Source organism: Oncorhynchus masou, unplaced genomic scaffold, assembly GCF_036934945.1.
Source record: "Oncorhynchus masou masou isolate Uvic2021 unplaced genomic scaffold, UVic_Omas_1.1 unplaced_scaffold_3143, whole genome shotgun sequence".
In the NCBI taxonomy this organism is placed as follows: Eukaryota; Metazoa; Chordata; class Actinopteri; order Salmoniformes; family Salmonidae; genus Oncorhynchus; species Oncorhynchus masou.
This window is the reverse complement of record NW_027009560.1, coordinates 17,674-42,663: the sequence shown is the minus strand read 5'-3', so window position 1 is coordinate 42,663 and position 24,990 is coordinate 17,674. Positions and strand designations below refer to the sequence as shown.

At 43.7% G+C, this 24,990-nt stretch overlaps 1 pseudogene; it reads right to left on the bottom strand.

The window, feature by feature from the left end:
- Window positions 1-12,092: 12,092 nt before the first annotated feature.
- Window positions 12,093-23,725, bottom strand: LOC135534210 (C-type lectin domain family 19 member A-like; annotated as a pseudogene).
- Window positions 23,726-24,990: the final 1,265 nt, after the last annotated feature.

Below are 24,990 nucleotides of genomic sequence, written 5' to 3'. Positions count from 1 at the left end.
TGCACTACTTTAGACTATGGGCCCCTTCTCCCTATGGGCCTCTTCTCCCTATGGGCCCCTCCTCCCTATGGGCCTCTCCTCCCTATGGGCCTCTCCTCCCTATGGCCCCCTCCTCCCTATGGGCCCCTACCAGGTGCCCTTATACACTGGGTTACCAGGTGCCCTTATTGACTGGGTTACCAGGTGCCCTTATACATTGGGTTTCCAGGTGCCCTTATACACTGGGTTACCAGGTGCCCTAACCCAGCTGTATTGGGTTACCAAGTGGATTCAAACTTTACTGTCTGTGGAAATCATAGAGTTGGATAGAGGGCTCATCTTCACATCTGTTACATAATGGCTACTGTGACAGCATGGGCAGCGCCATTGAGGGCTTTCTCCATTTTAAAGTAGTTTCTACTACTAATTTTTCTATGAGTCAGTGAACAAACTTAAAGGGTGCGTAACTGCCCCCTGGAGGGTGTTGTCTGAACAGGTATAAAGACAAGGTTGGTGATATACTGCCCCCTGGAGGGTGTTGTCTTAACAGGTATAAAGACAAGGTTGGTGATTTACTGCCCCCTGGAGGGTGTTGTCTGAACAGGTATAAAGACAAGGTTGGTGATATACTGCCCCCTGGAGGGTGTTGTCTTAACAGGTATAAAGACAAGTTTGGTGATTTACTGCCCCCTGGAGGGTGTTGTCTGAACAGGTATAAAGACAAGGTTGGTGATTTACTGCCCCCTGGAGGGTGTTGTCTGAACAGGTATAAAGACAAGGTTGGTGATATACTGGCACCTGCAGTTATGTAATGATAGTATAGTATAATTCATTGGCTGATCAGTCCTACTGAGCTGGATGGAATTTCTGTCATCCTTTCCTGACCGATAGCAAGTCCCAGTTGACTACTTCAAAATGGTGGAAGTCCTGGGCCTTGCCCATGCTACAACAGGCTTTGTGGCGCTAGAGCTGTCTATCCAAGTCTATGGTGGAAATTCTGCCTCTGTTTCTGCTGTGGTTGTCCCAAATGGCACCCTATTCCCAAATGTAGTGCAGTGCTTTGATCAGAGACCCTAGGTTCACCTCCATAGGTCAATAGTTAGTGCACCATATAGGGAACAGGGTTCCATTTGGGACACATGTTGATTCTGTACAATACTGTATCAAGCCCTTGTTCAAGCCAACTTACAGTGAAGATTGTATTACAAGTGATAGAAAAGTATAAATACTAAATATACTGTATTAGTGAAGATAATAATTTTTACATTTTCTGTCAAATTGATGCATATATATATATATATATATATATATATATATATATATATATATATATATATATATATATTAGATATATATTTATATATATATATATTAGATATATATTTATATATATATATATTAGATATATATTTATCTCAGAATTGTTTTCTGTGTGTATATATTTATGGCCTTTTCTGCTGTTAAGGAAAAATGAACAAATCGATAAAACGTAGTTAGATGATGTAGTTAGATGATGTAGTTAGATAATGTAGTTAGATGATGTAGTTAGATGATGTAGTTAGATGATGTAGTTAGATGATGTAGTTAGATGATGTAGTTAGATGATGTAGTTAGAGGATGTAGTTAGATGATGTAGTTAGATGACGTTAGATGATGTAGTTAGATGATGTCGTTAGATGATGTGGTTAGATGATGTAGTTAGATGATGTTGTTAGGTGATGTAGTTAGATGATGTAGTTAGATGATGTAGTTAGATGATTTGTAGTTAGATGATGTTGTTAGATGATGTAGTTAGATGATGTCGTTAGATGATGATAGTTAGATGATGTAGTTAGATGATGTTGTTAGATGATGTAGTTAGATGATGTAGTTAGATGATGTTGTTAGGTATTGTACAAAAGAAAGAGTAGAGCGAACGAGAAGAACAGATTGTGTGTCGTCAAACTTTTAAAACGGGTTTTTAAACATGTTTTCTTTCTCAACGTTTCACAGCTTTAATCTAGAACCAAACAAGTAGTGATTTTACTGAGCTTTCTCCTCCTCCTCCTCCTCCTCCTCCTCCTCCTCCTCCAGCTCGGTCACCACAAACACAGGTTGCATCCCAAGTGGAACCCTGCTGCCTATGTAGTGCACAATCATGGCACGTAGGGTTTTAGTCCAAATGTAACTATAGAGGGACCCTCTGTCAACAGTACTGCGCTATAGAGGGACCCTCTGTCAACAGTACTGCACTATAGAGGGACCCTCTGTCAACAGTACTGCACTATAGAGGGACCCTCTGTCAACAGTACTGCGCTATAGAGGGACCCTCTGTCAACAGTGCTGCACTATAGAGGACCCTCTGTCAACAGTACTGCACTATAGAGGGACCCTCTGTCAACAGTACTGCACTATAGAGGGACCCTCTGTCAACAGTACTGCACTATAGAGGACCACTCTGTCAACAGTACTGCACTATAGAGGCACCCTCTGTCAACAGTACTGCGCTCTGGTCATAGAGAGACCCTCTGTCAACAGTACTGCACTATAGAGGGACCCTCTGTCAACAGTACTGCACTATAGAGAGACCCTCTGTCAACAGTACTGCACTATAGAAGGACCCTCTGTCAACAGTACTGCACTATAGAGGGACCCTCTCTGTCAACAGTACTGCACTATAGAGGACCCTCTGTCAACATTACTGCACTATAGAGGGACCCTCTGTCAACAGTACTGCACTATAGAGGGACCCTCTGTCAACAGTACTGCACTATAGAGAGACCCATCTGTCAAAAGTACTGCACTATAGAAGGACCCTCTGTCAACAGTACTGCACTATAGAGGGACCTCTGTCAACAGTACTGCACTATAGAAGGACCCATCTGTCAACACGTAGTGCACTATAGAGGGACCCTCTGTCAACAGTACTGCACTATAGAAGGACCCTCTGTCACAGTACTGCCCATAGGTTTTCTATAGAGGGACCCATCTGGTCAACAGTACTGCACTATAGAGTTCTTACTGGGGTTCTCTGTCAACAGTACTGTCTACATAAATAGGGCCCTGTTCTCTGTCAACAGTAAAGTGTAGATAGGCCTCTGGTCAAAAGTAGTGCACTATATAGGGAATAGGGCCCATAGGTCTCTGGTCAAACGTAGTGCACTATATAGGGAATAGGGCCCATAGGTCTCTGGTCAAAAGTAGTGCACTATATGGGAATAGGGCCCATAGGTCTCTGGTCAAAAGTAGTGCACTATATAGGGAATAGGGCCCATAGGTCTCTGTCAAACGTAGTGCACTATATAGGGAATAGGGCCCATAGGTCTCTGGTCAAAAGTAGTGCACTATATAGGGAATAGGGCCCATAGGTCTCTGGTCAAAAGTAGTGCACTATATAGGGAATAGGGCCCATAGGTCTCTGGTCAAAAGTAGTGCACTATATAGGGAATAGGGCCCTAGATCTCTGGTCAAACGTAGTGCACTATATAGGGAATAGAGCCCATAGATCTCTGGTCAAACGTAGTGCACTATATAGGGAATAAGAGCCCATAGGTCTCTGGTCGAAAGTAGTGCACTACATAGGGAATAGGGCCCATAGGTTTCTGGTCAAACGTAGTGCACTATATATAGGGAATAGGGCCCATAGGCCTCTGGTCAAACGTAGTGCACTACATAGGGAATAGGGCCCATAGGTCTCTGGTCAAAAGTAGTGCACTACATAGGGAATAGGGCCCATAGGTCTCTGGTCAAAGTAGTGCACTACATAGGGAATAGGGCCCATAGGTCTCTGGTCAAACGTAGTGCACTACATAGGAATAGGGCCCATAGGTTTCTGGTCAAACGTAGTGCACTACATAGGGAATAGGGCCCATAGGTCTCTGGTCAAAAGTAGTGCACTACATAGGGAATAGGGCCCATAGGTCTCTGGTCGAAAGTAGTGCACTACATAGGGAATAGGGCCCATAGGTCTCTGGTCAAACGTAGTGCACTACATAGGGAATAGGGCCCATAGGTCTCTGGTCAAACGTAGTGCACTACATAGGGAATAGGGCCCATAGGCCTCTGGTCAAACGTAGTGCACTACTTAGGGAATAGGGCCCATAGGTCTCTGGTCGAAAGTAGTGCACTACATAGGGAATAGGGCCCATAGGTCTCTGGTCGAAAGTAGTGCACTACATAGGGAATAGGGCCCATAGGTTTCTGGTCAAACGTAGTGCACTACATAGGGAATAGGGCCCATAGGCCCCTGGTCAAAAGTAGTGCACTACATAGGGAATAGGGCCCATAGGTCTCTGGTCGAAAGTAGTGCACTACATAGGGAATAGGGCCCATAGGTCTCTGGTCGAAAGTAGTGCACTACATAGGGAATAGGGCCCATAGGCCTCTGGTCAAACGTAGTGCACTACATAGGGAATAGGGTGTAATTTGGGACAGACATGATATGTTGTGGTCTGCCAGTCTGTGTGTGCGCCAGTGTTCCTCTATCTGGAACCGGTGATATTTGCTGTCTGTTTTGGTACTACGTGTGTCTCTACGTTAGTTTGACTCATCTGTTTCATTGAGTATAAACACATATAATCTGGTGGTACAATCGCTGTCAAGAGCAACTGGTTGTTTTTTGTTGTTGAAGACACCTGGGGCCGTGTCAACGTATCAAACATCTCAGAGTGGAAGTGCGTGCTGATCTGAGATAAGTTTGCTCTTTTAAATATCAACGAATGAGATGATTTGGACAGGACATGGGGACCTGATACCAGAACAGCGTTCCTACTCTGAGAGACTTGATATAAATACAGCCCCTGGTCATTATAGTTACAATGTCGCTGTGTCTGACCCAAAGCAATAGTTCCTGTGTTAACTGTCTGACTTATGAATCTCTCCTAGCTGTACAGCTCTGTCTTGTAGTGGAAGTCCTGGCACAGTGGATGTTTAAAGACTGGATGTTTGTTAATAGTAAGATGTACATAGACATACACACGGTTACCTACCTCTTCCACCTCTCCCAGACCTCTTCCACCTCTCCCAGACCTCTTCCACCTCTCCCAGACCTCTTCCACCACTTCCCAGACCTCTTCCACCTCTCCCAGACCTCTTCCACCTCTCCCAGACCTCTTCCACCTCTCCCCAGACCTCTTCCACCTCTCCCAGACCTCTTCCACCTCTCCCAGACCTCTTCCACCACTCCCAGACCTCTTCCACCACTCCCAGACCTCTTCCACCTCTCCCAGACCTCTTCCACCTCTCCCAGACCTCTTCCACCTCTCCCAGACCTCTTCCACCTCTCCCAGACCTCTTCCACCTCTCCCAGACCTCTTCCACCTCTCCCAGACCTCTTCCACCTCTCCCAGACCTCTTCCACCTCTCCCAGACCTCTTCCACCACTCCCAGACCTTCCACCACTCCCAGACCTCTTCCACCTCTCCCAGACCTCTTCCACCTCTCCCAGACCTCTTCCACCTCTCCCAGACCTCTTCCACCTCTCCCAGACCTCTTCCACCTCTTCCCAGACATCTTCCACCTCTCCCAGACCTCTTCCACCTCTCCCAGACATCTTCCACCACTCCCAGACCTCTTCCACCTCTCCCAGACCTCTTCCACCTCTCCCAGACATCTTCCACCACTCCCAGACCTCTTCCACCTCTCCCAGACCTCTTCCACCACTCCCAGACCTCTTCCACCTCTCCCAGACTTCCTTCCACCTCTCCCAGACCTTTGTGATGTCTTCCATATCAAAGTTGTTGTTTTGCATCCAATAAAACACCAAATAAAGCTCAATGGTTGTGCAATGATGAATCAGTGTGTGTGTGTATGTTGTGTGTGTTGCATGTATGTGTGTGTGTGTGCGTGTGTGTGTGTGTGTGTGTGTGTGTGTGTGTGTGTGTGTGTGTGTGTGTGTGTGTGTGTGTGTGTGTGTGTGTGTGTGTGTGTGTGTGTGTGTGTGTGTGCGGTGTGTGTAGGAACATGATCAGCTTAACCTCTCCATGGGCTAACAGCTACAGGGTCACACACAACATGACCATATAGTGTGTGTGTGTGAATGTTCCGGTTGTTTTGGTTGGAGAGGAATGCCCACGCTTAACAGAGGAGGCGAGGGACACAGACCCTGACATGCACACACACACAGGGAGATCCGACATGGCTCTCTGCCACAGAGCTAAGGAACACTGGGAACCAGCTGAGACAGGGACACACAACACACACTTTTTTCTGCCCCTGTTTTGTTTTGAGGGGAATTATCTAAAGGTGGAGTTGCCAGTTCAAACCCCTTAATCCCCTGCTCCCTCAGCCTCACACCTTCCAGGTCACTGCCTGGTCAATCTGTACTGACAACCCACCTCTTAGGCTAAACCACCCCCCCTTACAATAGACAAGGCAACACATAACCTGTTGCTTCCCAAATAACCTTCTATTCACTTTGTAGTGTGCTACATTTCAACAGAGCCCAATGGGTATTTTAGGGTGTACTTTGGGATGTACACACACCTCACTACACTTATAAAGTCCTGGTCTCTTCCATAACAACATGTCTTGTAACTACAGTGGTTGGTTATATAACTACTGTCCTGGTCTCTTCATAACGTAACTACAGTGGTTGGTTATATAACTACTGTCCTGGTCTCTCCATAGTAACTACAGTGGTTGGTTATATAACTACTGTCCTGGTCTCTTCCATAGTAAACTACAGTGGTTGGTTATATAACTACTGTCCTGGTCTCTTCCATAACGACATGTCTAGTAACTACAGTGGTTGGTTATATAACTACTGTCCTGGTCTCTTCATAGTAACTACAACGTCCTGGTCTATAACTACAGTGGTTGGTTATATAACTACTGTCCTGGTCTCTTCCATAGTAACTACAGTGGTTGGTTATATAACTACTGTCCTGGTCTCTTCTACATATATAACTACTGTCTATAGTAACTACAGTGGTTGGTTATATAACTACTGTCCTGGTCTCTTCATAGTAACTACAGTGGTTGGTTATATAACTACTGTCCTGGTCTCTTCCACCGCGACATGTCTAGTAACTACAGTGGTTGGTTATATAACTACTGTCCTGGTCTCTTCCATAGTAACTACAGTGGTTGGTTATATAACTACTGTCCTGGTCTCTTCATAGTAACTACAGTGGTTGGTTATATAACTACTGTCCTGGTCTCTTCATAGTAACTACAGTGGTTGGTTATATAACTACTGTCCTGGTCTCTCCATAGTAACTACAGTGGTTGGTTATATAACTACTGTCCTGGTCTCTCCATAGTAACTACAGTGGTTGGTTATATAACTACTGTCCTGGTCTCTTCCATAGTAAACTACAGTGGTTGGTTATATAACTACTGTCCTGGTCTCTTCCATAACGACATGCCTAGTAACTACAGTGGTTGGTTATATCACTACTGTCCTGGTCTCTCCATAGTAACTACAGTGGTTGGTTATATAACTACTGTCCTGGTCTCTCCATAGTAACTACAGTGGTTGGTTATATAAAATATATATATAACTGTCCTGGTCTCTTCATAGTAACTACAGTGGTTGGTTATATAACTACTGTCCTGGTCTCTCCATAGTAACTACAGTGGTTGGTTATATAACTACTGTCCTGGTCTCTCCATAGTAACTACAGTGGTTGGTTATATAACTACTGTCCTGGTCTCTTCCATAACGACATGTCTAGTAACTACATTGGTTGGTTATATAACTACTGTCCTGGTCTCTCCATAGTAACTACAGTGGTTGGTTATGTAACTACTGTCCTGGTCTCTTCCATAACGACATGTCTAGTAACTACACTGGTTGGTTTATATAACTACTGTCCTGGTCTCTTCATAGTAACTACAGTGGTTGGTTATATAACTACTGTCCTGGTCTCTTCCTAGTAACTACAGTGGTTGGTTATATAACTACTGTCCTGGTCTCTCCATAGTAACTACAGTGGTTGGTTATATAACTACTGTCCTGGTCTCTTCATAGTAACTACAGTGGTTGGTTATATAACTACTGTCGTGGTCTCTTCATAGTAACTACAGTGGTTGGTTATATAACTACTGTCCTGGTCTCTTCATAGTAACTACAGTGGTTGGTTATATAACTACTGCTCTAACTAGCTGTTCTTACTTACCACTCTTTCTTTAGTGTACCTGCTCAGTCTAATTAACTAACGTAGGTGCAGGTAAGATCCGTGTGTTGTTGTCTTTTTAGTACATACTTATCAAATAGAAGCGTGGTAAGTCCTATGTACTGTCACTACCGGGTGGTTCTATAGCTTCCCTAGAATAAGGTTGTTTGTTGAATAAGGTTGTTTACCAATGTGTTGTGGTGGTTAAGGCTGATCATGTGATGGAGAAGGAACTCAAACAGTCAAGACACAAAACAACCACAGTCTGTTTTTCTTATTAAATGTATTAAAGAATTGATCAAAGTATTGGTGATTGGTCCTAGATCTACTACATGGGAGTACATGTAAACGTTCACACACATACACATCAACAACAACTGTCTCAAATAGCACACTAGTTCCTTTTACAGTGCACTACTGTTGACCTGAGTCACATAGAGCTCTGTCATAAAGTTGTGCCCTACATAGGGAATAGGGTACCATTTGAGGAGTTGACCAAACATCAAAGTATCTTAGTGGTAACAGGGCTGCAGGGTGAAGAGGTGAGAAGGAACACAGGACAGAACGCAGACTGCTGAAGGACCGGCTGCTTCAGAACAGAACAGAATGCTGAAGGACCGGGCTGCTTCAGAACAGAATGCTGAAGGACCGGCTGCTTCAGAACAGAATGCTGAAGGACCGGGCTGCTTCAGAACAGAATGCTGAAGGACCGGCTGCTTCAGAACAGAACAGACTGCTGAAGGACCGGCTGCTTCAGAACAGAATGCTGAAGGACCGGGCTGCTTCAGAACAGAATGCTGAAGGACCGGCTGCTTCAGAACAGAACAGACTGCTGAAGGACCGGCTGCTTCAGAACAGAATGCTGAAGGACCGACTGCTTCAGAACAGAATGCAGACTGCTGAAGGACCGCCTTCTTCAGAACAGAATGCAGACTGCTGAAGGACCGGGCTGCTTCAGAACAGAATGCAGACTGCTGAAGGACCGGCTGCTTCAGAACAGAATGCTGAAGGACCGGGCTGCTTCAGAACAGAACGCAGACTGCTGAAGGACCGGCTGCTTCAGAACAGAATGCAGACTGCTGAAGGACCAGCTGCTTCAGAACAGAATGCAGACTGCTGAAGGACCGGCTGCTTCAGAACAGAATGCAGACTGCTGAAGGACCGGCTGCTTCAGAACAGACTGCTGAAGGACCGGCTGCTTCAGAACAGAATGCAGACTGCTGAAGGACCGGCTGCTTCCAGAACAGAATGCAGACTGCTAAAGGACCAGAATGCAGACTGCTTCAGAACAGAATGCAGAATGCTGAAGGACCGGCTGCTTCAGAACAGACTGCTGAGGACACCCGAACAGTCCAACTTCTAACAGATACTTACTTTTCGAAGAGAAAAGCAGAGGGATCGAGGAAAGGAAGAAGGGATTGAGGGGAAGGAATGAGGGAGAGATGGAAGGATGGAAGAAAGGAGAGATGGAAGGATGGAAGAAAGGAGAGATGGAAGGAAGGAAGGAAGGAAGGAAGGAAGGAAGGAAGGAAGGAAGGAAGGAAGGAAGGAAGGAAGGAAGGAAGGAAGGAAGGAAGGAAGGAAAGAAAGAAGGAAGGGAAGAAGGGATGAGGATGAAGGATGAGGGATGAAGGATGAGGATGAGCGATGGAGGGGAAGGAAGGAAGGATGGTTGATGACTGGCCTTCACATGATAAGTCCCATGTATTCCTCTGTGTGTGTGATGTCGTGAATGGCACCTATTCAATACCTAGTGGGAGGGAGGAGGGAGGAGGGGGGAGGGAGGGGAGGGAGGGAGGGAGGGAGGGAGGGAGGGAGGGAGGGAGGGAGGGGGAGGGAGGGAGGGAGGGAGGGAGGGAGGGAGGGAGGGAGGGAGGGAGGGAGGGGGAGGAGAAGAAGAGGGAGTGGTGAGGTAGGAGATGAAGAGAGGAGGGTTGAGGGAAGATAGGAAGAAAGGAGAGGTTGAGGAAGGAGAAGGCAACAACAGCAGCAAGAAAGTTCCCCAATATCATCGTTTTCAGTGGGGCTCTCTCTGTGTGTGTGTGTGTGTGTGTGTGTGTGTGTGTGTGTGTGTGTGTGTGTGTGTGTGTGTGTGTGTGTGTGTGTGTGTGTGTGTGTGTGTGTTGGACCCCGGAGGTCTAGTTGTCCACTGTGGGGATCTTGCACACGAAGGAAGAGCTTTGTCACAGCTGTTATCATTCCAGGACCTCAGCGCTGTCAGAACACACACACACACAGCGCTGTTAGAGACAAAAACAACACTACATTGACTGACTGACTCATCAGCTACGGACGTATGTGTGTGTGTTTGTTTGTGTGTGTGACTCATTACACAGGTGTCTGTTCTGGCACCCAGTTGTGTGCGTGCGTGTGCATTTGTGTGTGTGTGTGTGTGTGTGTGTGTGTGTGTGTGTGTGTGTGTGTGTGTGTGTGTGTGTGTGTGTGTGTGTGTGTGTGTGTGTGTGTGTGTGTGTGTGTGTGTGTGTGTGTGTGTGTGTGTGTGTGTGTGTGTGTGTGTGTGTGTGTGTGATCAGCAGGGACACATACTTGGACAGAAACTCAGAGAAACACATCCAGAAATGACCAATTATGAACCTTTAGGGGTATCCCCTGGCTCTGTCATCCTTTAGATCATCCCCTGGCTCTGTCATGAACCTTTAGATCATCCCCTGGCTCTGTCATGAACCTTTAGATCATCCCCAGGCTCAATCATGAACCTTCAGGTCATCCCCTGGCTCAATCATGAACCTGTAGGTCATCCCCTGGCTCAATCATGGACCTGTAGGTCATCCCCAGGCTCAATCATGAACCTGTAGGTCATCCCCAGGCTCAATCATGAACCTGTAGGTCATCCCCAGGCTCAATCATGAACCTGTAGGTCATCCCCTGGCACAATCATGGACCTGTAGGTCATCCCCAGGCTCAATCATGAACCTGTAGGTCATCCCCAGGCTCAATCATGAACCTGTAGGTCATCCCCCTTGCTCAATCATGAACCTGTAGGTCATCCTCAGGCTCAATCATGAACCTGTAGGTCATCCCCAGGCTCAATCATGAACCTGTAGGTCATCCCCAGGCTCAATCATGAACCTGTAGGTCATCCCCAGGCTCAATCATGAACCTGTAGGTCATCCCCAGGCTCAATCATGAACCTGTAGGTCATCCCCAGGCTCAATCATGAACCTGTAGGTCATCCTCAGAATCATGAACCTGTAGGTCATCCCCAGGCTCAATCATGAACCTGTAGGTCATCCCCAGGCTCAATCATGAACCTGTAGGTCATCCCCAGGCTCAATCATGAACCTGTAGGTCATCCCCTGGCTCAACCATGAACCTGTAGGTCATCCCCAGGCTCAATCATGAACCTGTAGGTCATCCCTTACCTCCAGTCATGTTTTATTGGGTAATACACTGTGTGTATGCATTATGTGTGTGTTTATGCATTATTGACTGCCTGTGTGTGTTTATGCTTATTGACTGCCTGTGTGTGTTTATGCACATTACTGACTGCCTGTGTGTGTTTATGCTTATTGACTGCCTGTGTGTGTTTATGCATTATTGACTGCCTGTGTGTGTTTATGCTTATTGACTGCCTGTGTGTGTTTATGCATTATTGACTGCCTGTGTGTGTTTATGCATTATTGACTGCCTGTGTGTGTTTATGCTTATTGACTGCCTGTGTGTTTTATGCATTATTGACTGCCTGTGTGTGTTTATGCTTATTGACTGCCTGTGTGTGTTTATGCATTACTGACTGCCTGTGTGTGTTTATGCATTATTGACTGCCTGTGTGTTTATGCATTATTGACTGCCTGTGTGTTTTATGCTTACTGACTGCCAGTGTGTGTTTATGCATTATTGACTGCCTGTGTGTGTTTATGCATTATTGACTGCCTGTGTGTGTTTATGCATTATTGACTGCCTGTGTGTGTTTATGCTTATTGACTGCCTGTGTGTGTTTATGCATTATTGACTGCCTGTGTGTGTTTCTGCATTATTAGCCTGTATGTGTCTCACCGCTGTTCTGCCTGTACCAGATCTCGACACAGTCTTCCTTTTCGGGGGATGCGGTGTATGCCGTCGTCAGGCTGGTTGCCATCCCAGTAGCTGTATCCCATAGTTACTGCCGTCGGTCCACTCCAGAGTGCCCTCCTACAGTCAGGAATAGTATGACATGGTACATGTAACAACCTGGGCAGACTGCTGTAATGAAAAGAAGTTTAGCTAAAACCTAAAACTGACCCTAACCTAAACTCTGACTCTACTCTCAACTGTGACCTCATTTCAGCCCGTTTGGAAAGTAAATAAGAGGTTTGCCCGTCAGATATGACCTGTTAGCTGTTTCCCATGAGAGTTGTACTCGTAGTTATGACGGCTGGTTCAAACACCCGAGGTTAGAAACACCACTGATCTGGGGACAGCTTAGTGTTTTACAACCCTAACGGTTAAGGTTAGGATAGGGAGAAGTGTAAAACTGATCCTAGATCTATTCATAAAGAGGGGACTTCTACCCCTGGTCCATTTAAAGGGAGGGAGCAGATATACAGACTGGATGACATTAGTGATAATCAACATCAACACCAACCCTGGCTGAACCACACAAACCTGAGTCTGCATCCTAACACTATTACCTTTATTTAACTAGGCAAGTCAGTTAAGAACAAATTTTTATTTACAATGCCTAGGAACAGTGGAGTTAACTGCCTGTTCAGGGGCAGAATTGTGTGACAGATTTTTACCTTGTCAGCTCAGGGATTTGAACTTGCAACCTTCCGGTTACTAGTCCAATGCTCTAACCACTAGGCTACGCTGCCGCCCCATTAGTGATAATCAACACCAGCCCTGGCTAAACCAAACAAACCTGGGGCTGCGTCCTCAATGGATTCCTGTTCCCTTAAAGTGCATTACATTTGACCAGAGGCAGGCTCTCCTCTGATCAACAGTAGACTACTATAGGAATAAGGGGTGCCATTTGGGACGTAGGCCCTGTCTGGGTTCTCTATCTCTGGAGGTGTTGGCTTGGTGACTCTGTAGTGGGTTTACCAGCAGTGTGTTAATGAACCAGCCTTTCAGTTCTAGGTGAAATATCTACGTCAGACTGGCTTCCTATAGAGCTGGACTGACAGGCTCCTGTTGGATTCATTTTTTGTTTTTATTTGATCGTTATTTATACAGGGATTTTCTCATTGAGATAACATCTCTTTTCCAAGAGAGACCTGGTCCAATAGCAGCAAGGGAAACAACGTTTCAGACAAAACAACTTACAGACACTAACACAACATTAAACAAAACTATAAACACACATACAGTACAACAAAAACATTTTACGTTAAAAAACATGAAAGTCTTGACTAAAAACAGCTGTCCTAAAGACAATTACACTCTTCTATGGTATATACATCGATCAAATGTTTGAAACTCCATAGACGAAAATAGATCATCAAATTTCAAAATGTTCAGGAGAGAATTCCAGGACCACGGAGCTAAGTAACTAAAACTATTTCTACCATGACCTGTTCTAGTTGTTGGTACTGTTAGAAGTAAACCCTCTGGGATCTATTAGCATATCAGCAAACTGGGAACGTTCCTAGAACATTGACTTAGATTTCCATTCATTTCTAGTTGGTGTTTTATCTAACATTAGGATTATAAACGTCCCAAAAACATTCAAATAATTATTCCGAAAACAATTTTAACTGAAATCTCATTGGAATGTTTGAGCGTTCACTAAAACGTTATACACAACATCTGTAACAATCACCAAAGAAGAATTCCCCAAGCGTTCTCATGAGGTTTCCAGATGATGTAACAATCACCAAAGAAGAATTCCCCAAGCGTTCTCATTAGGTTTCCAGATGATGTAACAATCACCAAAGAAGAATTCCTCAAACGTTCTCATGAGGTTTCCAGATGATGTAACAATCACCAAAAGAAGAATTCCCCAAACGTTCTCAATAGGTTTCCAGATGATGTAACAATCACCAAAGAAGAATTCCCCAAACGTTCTCATGAGGTTTCCAGATGATGTAACAATCACCAAAGAAGAATTCCCCAAGCGTTCTCATGAGGTTTCCAGATGATGTAACAATCACCAAGAAGAATTCCTCAAGCGTTCTCATGAGGTTTCAGATGATGTAACAATCACCAAAAGAAGAATTCCCCAAACGTTCTCATTAGGTTTCCAGATGATGTAACAATCACAAAGAAGAATTCCCCAAAAGTTCTCATTAGGTTTCCAGATGATGTAACAATCACCAAAGAAGAATTCCCCAAACGTTCTCATTAGGTTTCCAGATGATGTAACAATCACCAAAGAAGAATTCCCCAAGCGTTCTCATGAGGTTTCCAGATGAGGTAACAATCACCAAAGAAGAATTCCCCAAACGTTCTCATTAGGTTTCCAGATGATGTAATAATGTTTTTAAAACACACTGCCACAACTTAATGTGAGTGGGAACGTTCTGGAAACATCAGACAAACGTTCTACACAAACATTGTCTTATCATAGCACAACTGGATAGTTTTTTGTCTTATGAGAACATTTGCGCAACCTAACGAATGTTCTGGGAACTTTCACAAAAACTATTTTGGTTTGCTGGGTAGATATATAGTAATCTATAAAATGTTTACTTTAAAGAAAATGTTTTTTAATATATTTTTAATTTTACATTTTTATGTACACATAATATACTTTAACAGTATGCATTAAGATGCCTGTAAAATAATGAAAGTGTCCAAATCGAATGTAAACATTAATACATGCATTTCTATAGCTTCCTAAATCTATTCTAGTGCCGAGAGGAAGGCACAGCATTTTCAACACAGTGTTTTAATTTGTTTTACTATTTTCTACATTGTAGAATAGTTAAGACATAAAAACTATGAAATAACACATACGGAATCTTGTAATAAGCAAGAAAGTATTAAACAAATCAAAATATATTTTACATTTGAGATTCTTCAAAGTAGCCAGCCTTTGCCTTGATGACAGCTTTGTATACTCTTGGCATTCTCTCAACCAGCTTCATGAGGTAGTCACCTGGAATGAATTTCAATTAACAGGTGTGCCTTGTTAAAAGTACATTTGTGGAATGTATTTCCTTCTTTCAGCCAATTGGTTGTGTTGTGACAAGGTAGGGTGGTATACAGACAATAGCCCTATTTGGTAAAGACCAAGTCCACATTTTTGGTTCCAACCGCCGTGTCTTTGTGAGACGCAGAGTAAGTGAAGCGATGATCTGCGCATGCGTGGTTCCCAATGTGAAGCATGGAGGAGGAGGTATGATGGTGTGGGGGTGCTTTGCTGGTGACACTGTCTTTGATTTATATAGAATTCAAAGCACACTTAACCAGCATGGCTACCACAGCATTCTGCAGCAATACGCCATCCCATCTGGTTTTGGCTTAGTGAGACTATCATTTGATTTTCAACAGGAAAATGACCCAACACACCTCCAGGCTGTGTGTGGGCTATTTTACCAAGAAGGAGAGTGATGGAGTGCTGCATCAGATGACCTGGCCTCACAATCACCTGACCTCAACCCAATTGAGATGGTTTGGGATGAGTTGGACTGCAGAGTAAAGGATAAGCAGCCAACAAGTACTCAGCTTATGTGTGAACTCCTTCAATAATCTGGGAAAAGCATTCCAGATTAAGCTGTTGAGAGAATGCCAAGAGTGTGAAAAGCTGTCATCAAGGCAAAGGGTGGCTACTTTGATGAATCTAAAATCTAAAATCAGTTTTAATTTGTTTAACACATTTTTGGTTACAACTTGATTCCATATGTGCTATTTCATAGTTTTAAAGTCTTCCCTATTATTCAACAATTTAGAAAATAGTAAAAATAAATAAAGAAAAACCCTTGAATGAGTAGGTGTGTCCAAATGTTTGACTGGTACCATAAATCCTAGTTGGAAGATTGTTTGTATTACGTCTGAGGAGACATCTGCAGAGATGGAATTCACGATAACTGCTGCAGATGTCAACCCCCAGAGAACATTACCTTAAAAAGACACGTACAGTGTGTTTGTCGACAACATACGAGGTAGTGAATGTCCAGTGGTGTTTAATAGGGTTTCTGGAAAACGACCCAGAAGATTCCGGGAGGGAATAAGCAGGAAATCCAGAATCCTGGGAATTCTGGGAAAGATCCTGGAACGTTTGAACCCTCAGTGCTTACCTGTCTCCTGTCGTGAAGGCCGATCCATATGTCTGTTGGTATCCCTGGGATACGGCTGTTGACGAGATCGTAGACGAACACATTCTCCTCCCAGCTGAGAACTCAGACAAGGGATGGTTAGAGTTAGAGAGAGGTGTCTGTGTGTGTGTGTGTGCGGTGTGAATGTGTGTGTGTGCGTTGTGTGTGTGTGTGTGTGTGTGTGTGTGTGTGTGTGTGTGTGTGTGTGTGTGTGTGTGTATGTGTGTGTGTGTGTGTGTGTGTGTGTGTGTGTGTGTATCCTCTCACCTGTAGTGTGGCAGTGTGTGGACCTTTGTGTGTGTGTATATGGACAGCTATCACTCTCACCTGTGTACGGAGGTGAGTTTGGCAGACTTGAGACCGTTGGAGAATTCAGCACAGTACAGGTCAGCCTCGGCCCAGGTACGGTTCAGAGGGAAGAAACGGTAGCAGTGACCTTCAAACTCAGTCCAGAACAACGGACAGGTGACGGGAAGGCCTGGTTCTGGCAACTGGAGGGGGAAGGCTGGGGGAGGAAGGGAGGAAGGGAGGGGAAGGGAAGGGAGGGAAGGGAAGGAGGGGAAGGGAAGGGAAGGGGAGGGGAAGGGAAGGGAGGGAGGGAAGGAAGGGAAGGGAAGGAAGGGAAGGGAAGGGGAAGGGAAGGGAAGGGAAGGGAAGGGAAGGGAAGGGAAGGGAAGGAAGGGGAGGGAGGGGGAGGGAGGGAGGGAGAGAGAGAGGGCGGAGAGAGAGAGATAGAGAGAGAAAGGGCAGAGAGGGAGAGAGAGAGAGGGGCAGAGAGAGGGAGAGAGAGAGAGGGCAGGAGGGGAGCGGGGGGGTCAGGAGATGGGAAGAGGAGAGAGGCAAGAGAGGGGGAGGTAAGCGAGAGCGGGTGAGAATAGAGAATGAAAGAGAATAGGTTACACTGCTCTTAAGTAATTGTGAATACTCCGCGTTTAATGTTGTCCTTGTCATGTTCATTATCAAGTTAGACTGCAGCACTCCTCTCCCAAAGTTTACAGAAGTATTTTCCAAACGTTTTCTATATTCTGAAGTGATAACCTCATCATTCTGAAGTGATAACCTCATCATTCTGAAGTGATATCCTCATCATTCTGAAGTGATAACCTCATCATTCTGAAGTGATAACCTCATCATTCTGGAGTGATAACCTCATCATTCTGAAGTGATAACCTCATCATTCTGAAGTGATAACCTCATCATTCTGAAGTGATAACCTCATCATTCTGAAGTGATAACCTCATCATTCTGAAGTGATAACCTCATCATTCTGAAGTGATAACCTCATCATTCTGAAGTGATATCCTCATCATTCTGAAGTGATATCCTCATCATTCTGAAGTGATAACCTCATCATTCTGAAGTGATAACCTCATCATTCTGAAGTGATAACCTCATCATTCTGAAGTGATAACCTCATCATTCTGAAGTGATAACCTCATCATTCTGAAGTGATAACCTCATCATTCTTGATAACCTCATCATTCTGAAGTGATAACCTCATCATTCTGAAGTGATAACCTCATCATTCTGAAGTGATAACCTCATCATTCTGAAGTGATAACCTCATCATTCTGAAGTGATAACCTCATCATTCTGAAGTGATATCCTCATCATTCTGAAGTGATAACCTCATCATTCTGAAGTGATAACCTCATCATTCTGAAGTGATAACCTCATCATTCTGAAGTGATAACCTCATCATTCTTGATAACCTCATCATTCTGAAGTGATAACCTCATCATTCTGAAGTGATAACCTCATCATTCTGAAGTGATAACCTCATCATTCTGAAGTGATAACCTCATCATTCTGAAGTGATAACCTCGTCATTCTGAAGTGATAACCTCATCATTCTGAAGTGATAACCTCATCATTCTGAAGTGATAACCTCATCATTGTGAAGTGATAACCTCATCATTCTGAAGTGATACCCTCATCATTATTGATAACCTCATCATTCTGAAGTGATAACCTCATCATTCTGAAGTGATAACCTCATCATTCTGAAGTGATAACCTCATCATTCTGAAGTGATAACCTCATCATTCTGAAGTGATAACCTCATCATTCTGAAGTGATAACCTCATCATTCTGAAGTGATAACCTCATCATTCTGAAGTGATAACCTCGTCATTATTGATAACCTCATCATTCTGAAGTGATACCCTCATCATTCTGAAGTGATAACCTCATCATTCTGAAGTGATAACCTCATCATTCTGAAGTGATAACCTCATCATTCTGAAGTGATAACCTCATCATTCTGAAGTGATAACCTCGTCATTCTGAAGTGATAACCTCATCATTCTGAAGTGATAACCTCGTCATTCTGAAGTGATAACCTCATCATTCTGAAGTGATAACCTCATCATTCTGAAGTGATAACCTCATCATTCTGAAGTGATAACCTCATCATTCTGAAGTGATAACCTCATCATTCTGAAGTGATAACCTCATCATTCTGAAGTGATAACCTCATCATTCTGAAGTGATATCCTCATCATTCTGAAGTGATATCCTCATCATTCTGAAGTGATATCCTCATCATTCTGAAGTGATAACCTCATCATTCTGAAGTGATAACCTCATCATTCTGAAGTGATAACCTCATCATTCTGAAGTGATAACCCTCATCATTCTGAAGTGATAACCTCATCATTCTTGATAACCTCATCATTCTGAAGTGATAACCTCGTCATTCTGAAGTGATAACTGTCATTCTGAAGTGATAACCTCGTCATTCTGAAGTGATAACCTCATCGTTCTGAAGTGATAACCTCATCATTCTGAAGTGATAACCTCATCATTCTGAAGTGATAACCTCATCATTCTGAAGTGATAACCTCATCATTCTGAAGTGATAACCTCGTCATTCTGAAGTGATAACCTCGTCATTCTGAAGTGATAACCTCGTCATCTGAAGTGATAACATTCTGAAGTGATAACCTCATCATTCTGAAGTGATAACCTCATCATTCTGAAGTGATATCCTCATCATTCTGAAGTGATATCCTCATCATTCTGAAGTGATATCCTCATCATTCTGAAGTGATAACCTCATCATTCTGAAGTGATAACCTCATCATTCTGAAGTGATAACCTCATCATTCTGAAGTGATAACCTCATCATTCTTGATAACCTCATCATTCTGAAGTGATAACCTCATCATTCTGAAGTGATAACCTCATCATTCTTGATAACCTCATCATTCTGAAGTGATAATCTCATCATTCTGAAGTGATAACCTCATCATTCTGAAGTGATAACCTCATCATTCTGAAGTGATATCCTCATCATTCTGAAGTGATAACCTCATCATTCTGAAGTGATAACCTCATCATTCTGAAGTGATAACCTCATCATTCTGAAGTGATAGCCTCATCATTCTGAAGTGATAACCTCATCATTCTGAAGTGATAACCTCATCATTCTGAAGTGATAACCTCATCATTCTTGATAACCTCATCATTCTGAAGTGATAACCTCATCATTCTGAAGTGATATCCTCATCATTCTGAAGTGATAACCTCATCATTCTGAAGTGATAACCTCATCATTCTGAAGTGATAACCTCATCATTCTGAAGTGATATCCTCATCATTCTGAAGTGATATCCTCTCATCATTCTGAAGTGATAACCTCGTCATTCTGAAGTGATAACCTTGTCATTCTGAAGTGATAACCTCGTCATTCTGAAGTGATAACCTCATCATTCTGAAGTGATAACCTCATCATTCTGAAGTGATATCCTCATCATTCTGAAGTGATAACCTCATCATTCTGAAGTGATAACCTCATCATTCTGAAGTGATAACCTCATCATTCTGAAGTGATAACCTCATCATTCTGAAGTGATAACCTCGTCATTCTGAAGTGATAACCTCGTCATTCTGAAGTGATAACCTCGTCATTCTGAAGTGATAACCTCATCATTCTGAAGTGATAACCTCATCATTCTGAAGTGATAACCTCATCATTCTAAAGTGATAACCTCATGATTCTGAAGTGATAACCTCATGATTCTGAAGTGATAACCTCATCATTCTGAAGTGATAGCCTCATTATTGTAGGCTATGCGTTTTAAATGTATGTATTTCAGACCTTGACTAATAACGTTCTGCACTATGTCATGTTTCAGGAGGACCCCAGGAAGAGCAGCTGATGCTTTTGCAGCGGCTAATGGGGATCCTAATAAATACCAAATTGTCACGTGTTTATGCACTTACCCAAAGCTAGACTTTCAGTCACTCTGTATCCCTTCACCAAGACTATCAGTCACTCTGTATCCCTTCACCAAGACTATCAGTCACTCTGTATCCCTTCACCAAGACTATCAGTCACTCTGTATCCCTTCACCAAGACTATCAGTCACTCTGTATCCCTTCACCAAGACTATCAGTCACTCTGTATCCCTTCACCAAGACTATCAGTCACTCTGTATCCCTTCACCAAGACTATCAGTCACTCTGTATCCCTTCACCAAGACTATCAGTCACTGTGTATCCCTTCACTAAGACTATCAGTCACTCTGTATCCCTTCACCAAAGGTAGACTTTCAGGTACTCTGTTACTGTATATGTTGAAAGAGGACAGGCTGCACTTCTTTAACATGTTCAGACTAGGGCCTCACATGTGGCGCAGAGGTCTAAGGCACCGCAGTGCTAGAGGCGTCACTACAGACCCGAGGTCGATCCCGGGCTGTATCACAACCGGCCGTGATCGGGGGTTTCATAGGGGGTGCACAATTGGCCATCTGGGTTAGTAATCTGGGTTAGTCATCTGGGTTAGTAATCTGGGTTAGTCATCTGGGTTAGTCATCTGGGTTAGTCATCTGAGTTAGCCATCTGGGTTAGTCATCTGGGTTGGCCATCTGGGTTAGTCATCTGGGTTAGTCATCTGGGTTAGTCTTCTGGGTTAGCCATCTGGGTTAGTCATCTGGGTTAGTCATCTGGGTTGGCCATCTGGGTTAGTCATCTGGGTTAGTCATCTGGGTAGTCATCTGCTTAGCCATCTGGGTTAGTCATCTGGGTTAGTCATCTGGGTTAGTCATCTGGGTTGGCCATCTGGGTTAGTCTTCTGGGTTAGTCTTCTGGGTTAGTCATCTGGGTTAGTCATCTGGGTTAGTCATCTGGGTTGGCCAGTGAGGGCTTTACTTGGCTCATCGCACTCTAGTGACTCCTTGTGGCGGGGGGGCGCCTGCAGGCTGATCCCAGTCATCAGGTGAACGACCATACTCTCCCTAAAAATCTAAATAGAGGTGCATGGCAGAGACACAGATAGCAGACGTTCTCCTGAAACTACACGTCTCTGAGCCCGCTTGCTTTCCAATAGACTCTCACAACAGCTTCCATCATGTCCGTTAGACTCCAGATACCCCAACTAAACTCTCACAACAGCTACATACATGTCCGTTAGACTCCAGATACCCCAACTAAACTCTCACAACAGCTACATACATGTCCGTTAGACTCCAGATACCCCAACTAAACTCTCACAACAGCTACATACACGTCCGTTAGACTCCAGATACCCCAACTAAACTCTCACAACAACTTCCATCATGTCAGTTCAATTCTTCTTCTTTTATCAAAACCAGTTAGATTAAATCCAGCCACACAGCCTCCAAGGAGAAGAAGAAACAACCAGAAACAGGATTTCTTGAAGTTAAAGAAATGACAAAAGGCAGTTTATAAATCTCTTGAAATATTACAACTAAAACAGTAAACACAGACACAATTGTCTTGAGTAACGAGGAGAAAAACGGCTAAATACTCTCATGAGAAACAAGACATTGTAACATCAATAAGATACATCTAGAAATATCAAATAAAGGTTTAAAAGACTGTACATGTCACAGTATAGGCATGTAGTCATGCAATTTCTATATGAGAACACGCATCTAGTCTCTAGCTCCACCAGCCCTAGGCGTGTCTCTCCCTCCAGCTGCCCCAGGAAGGAGTCCTGTGGTCAGGTTGGCTCCCTGCTCATGCCCCCTGATCCTCTCGTTCGGCTGGAAGCCTGGTTCTTCAACCCGGTGGTTAACTAACAAAGAAACAAAGAAACTAACAAACTAACTACCTAACTAACTGACCAATCAATCACTCAAACAAACAAATGTATTTATAAAGCCCTTTTACATCAGCTGATATCTCAAAGTGCTGTACAGAAACCCAGCCTAAAACCCCAAACAGCAAGCAATGCAGATGTAGAAGCACGGTCGCTAGGAAAAACTCCTAGAAAGGCAGGAACCTAGGAATAAACGTTCATAGATGACCAGCAGGGTCAAATAATAATTATAATCACATAATCACAAGCTAGCTAACTAACTAACTAACGGACTAACTGACTAACTAACTAACTAACTGACTGACTAACTAACTAACTGACTAACTAACTAACTAACTAACTAACTAACTAACTAACTAACTGACTAACCCAATGTGAGTGACTGTATATAGAGCATTGGAAGATGCTGTCACCTTCCCCTTCTAGGATACCAAAGACTACCAGGAATACATTGGGTTTATTTTACCTCAGTGTATTTTAATAAATACTTTCTTAACACTTATTTTTCTTAAAACTGTTTTGTTGGTTATTAAGGGCTTGTAAGTCAGCATTTCACTGTAAGGTCTACTACACCTGTTGTATTCAGCAATTCACTGTGAGGTCTACTACACCTGTTGTATTCAGCATTTCACTGTAAGGTCTACTACACCTGTTGTATTCAGCAATTCACAATAAGGTCTACTACACCTGTTGTATTCAGCATTTCACTGTAAGGTCTACTACACCTGTTGTATTCAGCAATTCACAATAAGGTCTACTACACCTGTTGTATTCAGCAATTCACAATAAGGTCTACTACACCTGCTGTATTCAGCACCACAATAAGGTCTACTCTACCTGTTGTATTCAGCATTTCACTGTAAGGTCTACTCCACCTGTTGTATTCAGCATTTCACTGTAAGGTCTACTACACCTGTTGTATTCAGCATTTCACAATAAGGTCTACTACACCTGTTGTATTCAGCAATTCACAATAAGATCTACCTACACCTGTTGTATTCAGCATTTCACAATAAGGTCTACTACACCTGTTGTATTCAGCATTTCACAATAAGGTCTACTACACCTGTTTTATTCAGCATTTCACAATAAGGTCTACTACACCTGTTGTATTCAGCATTTCACAATAAGGTCTACTACACCTGTTGTATTCAGCGCATGTGACAAATAGAATGTGATTTGATCTTCTTCAATGACTCTACCCAGACGAAGCACAAACTTCCTCCCCCAAGCGTTTGTTCACCGCCGCAGCCGCCACACCTAAACAGCAGTACTCACCGTGTGTGATCTTGACGTTGGTGGAAGGGATGGTCCTCGCAGGACGAGCCCAGAGGAGCAGGGTCAGACACAACTCCCAGCAGAGCATCTTCCAACAGAAACTCAGGAAGACAGGCAGAGAGAGAGAATCTAGATCCACTGACTCGGAATATGGGTGTGTGTTTGAGTGTGTGTGTGTGGCTCTTCTGTGTGATGAGAGGGGGAAGTGTATGTGTGTGTGTGTGTGTGTGTGTGTGTGTGTGTGTGTGTGAGTCAGTGTTGAGTAGAAGCTCTGGGAGATTAGATGATGTCTCTAAGTCTTGCGCAGGAAGAAATCAGTGTGTGTGTATGTGAGAGAGAGAGGGGGGGGCTGAGAGAGAGAGGGCGTAGAGAGAGAGAGATCGAGAGAGAAAGGACAGAGAGAGGGCAGAGAGAGGGAGAGAGAGAGAGCGAGAGAGAGAGAGAGGGGGAGAGGGAGAGGGAGAGGGAGAGGGAGAGAGAGAGTGAGAGAGAGAGAGAGAGAGGAGTGTTCATTTTATTGTTTATTTCACTTTTGTTTATTATCTACTTCACTTGCTTTGGCAATGTTAACCTATGTTTCCCATGTCAATAAAGCCCCTTGAATTGAAAAATGCTCCCCAACCTCTTCTTGTTTTGCAAGGCTTCTCAGTCGATCACATTATTGGCTCTGCAAGGGAGAGAACGAAAGAACAACAGAGAGAAAACTAGAGAGGAGAAGGAGGAGAGACTCACACCCAAATACACATGTCCAACACTGAAGGGGGAGGGGAGAAGACTTTAACCCCCAACACTGAAGGGAGAGAAGTCTTTAACCCTCCACACTGAAAGGAGAGAAGACTTTAACCCTCAACACTGAAGGGGGAGAAGTCTTTAACCCTCAACACTGAAGGGGGAGAAGTCTTTAACCCTCAACACTGAAGGGAGAGAAGACGTTAACCCCCTCAACACTGAAGGGAGAGAAGTCTTTAACCCTCAACACTGAAGGGAGAGAAGACTTTAACCCTCAACACTGAAGGGAGAGAAGTCTTTAACCCTCAACACTGAAGGGAGAGAAGTCTTTAACCCTCAACACTGAAGGGAGAGAAGTCTTTAACCCTCAACACTGAAGGGAGAGAAGACTTTAACCCTCAACACTGAAGGGGAGAAGACTTTAACCCCAACACTGAAGGGAGAGAGAAGAAGTTAAACCCTCAAAATATTATTAAACATAACAAATGATTCAAAAACACTTTCACAAACAAACCAGATGTAACACTGAAGTATTCTGTCATCACCGCATACACGTGCATAGTCTCATCCAGATTATATAACATGTTACATCAGCCACGCCTCATCATAGTCTCATCCAGATTATATAACATGTTACATCAGC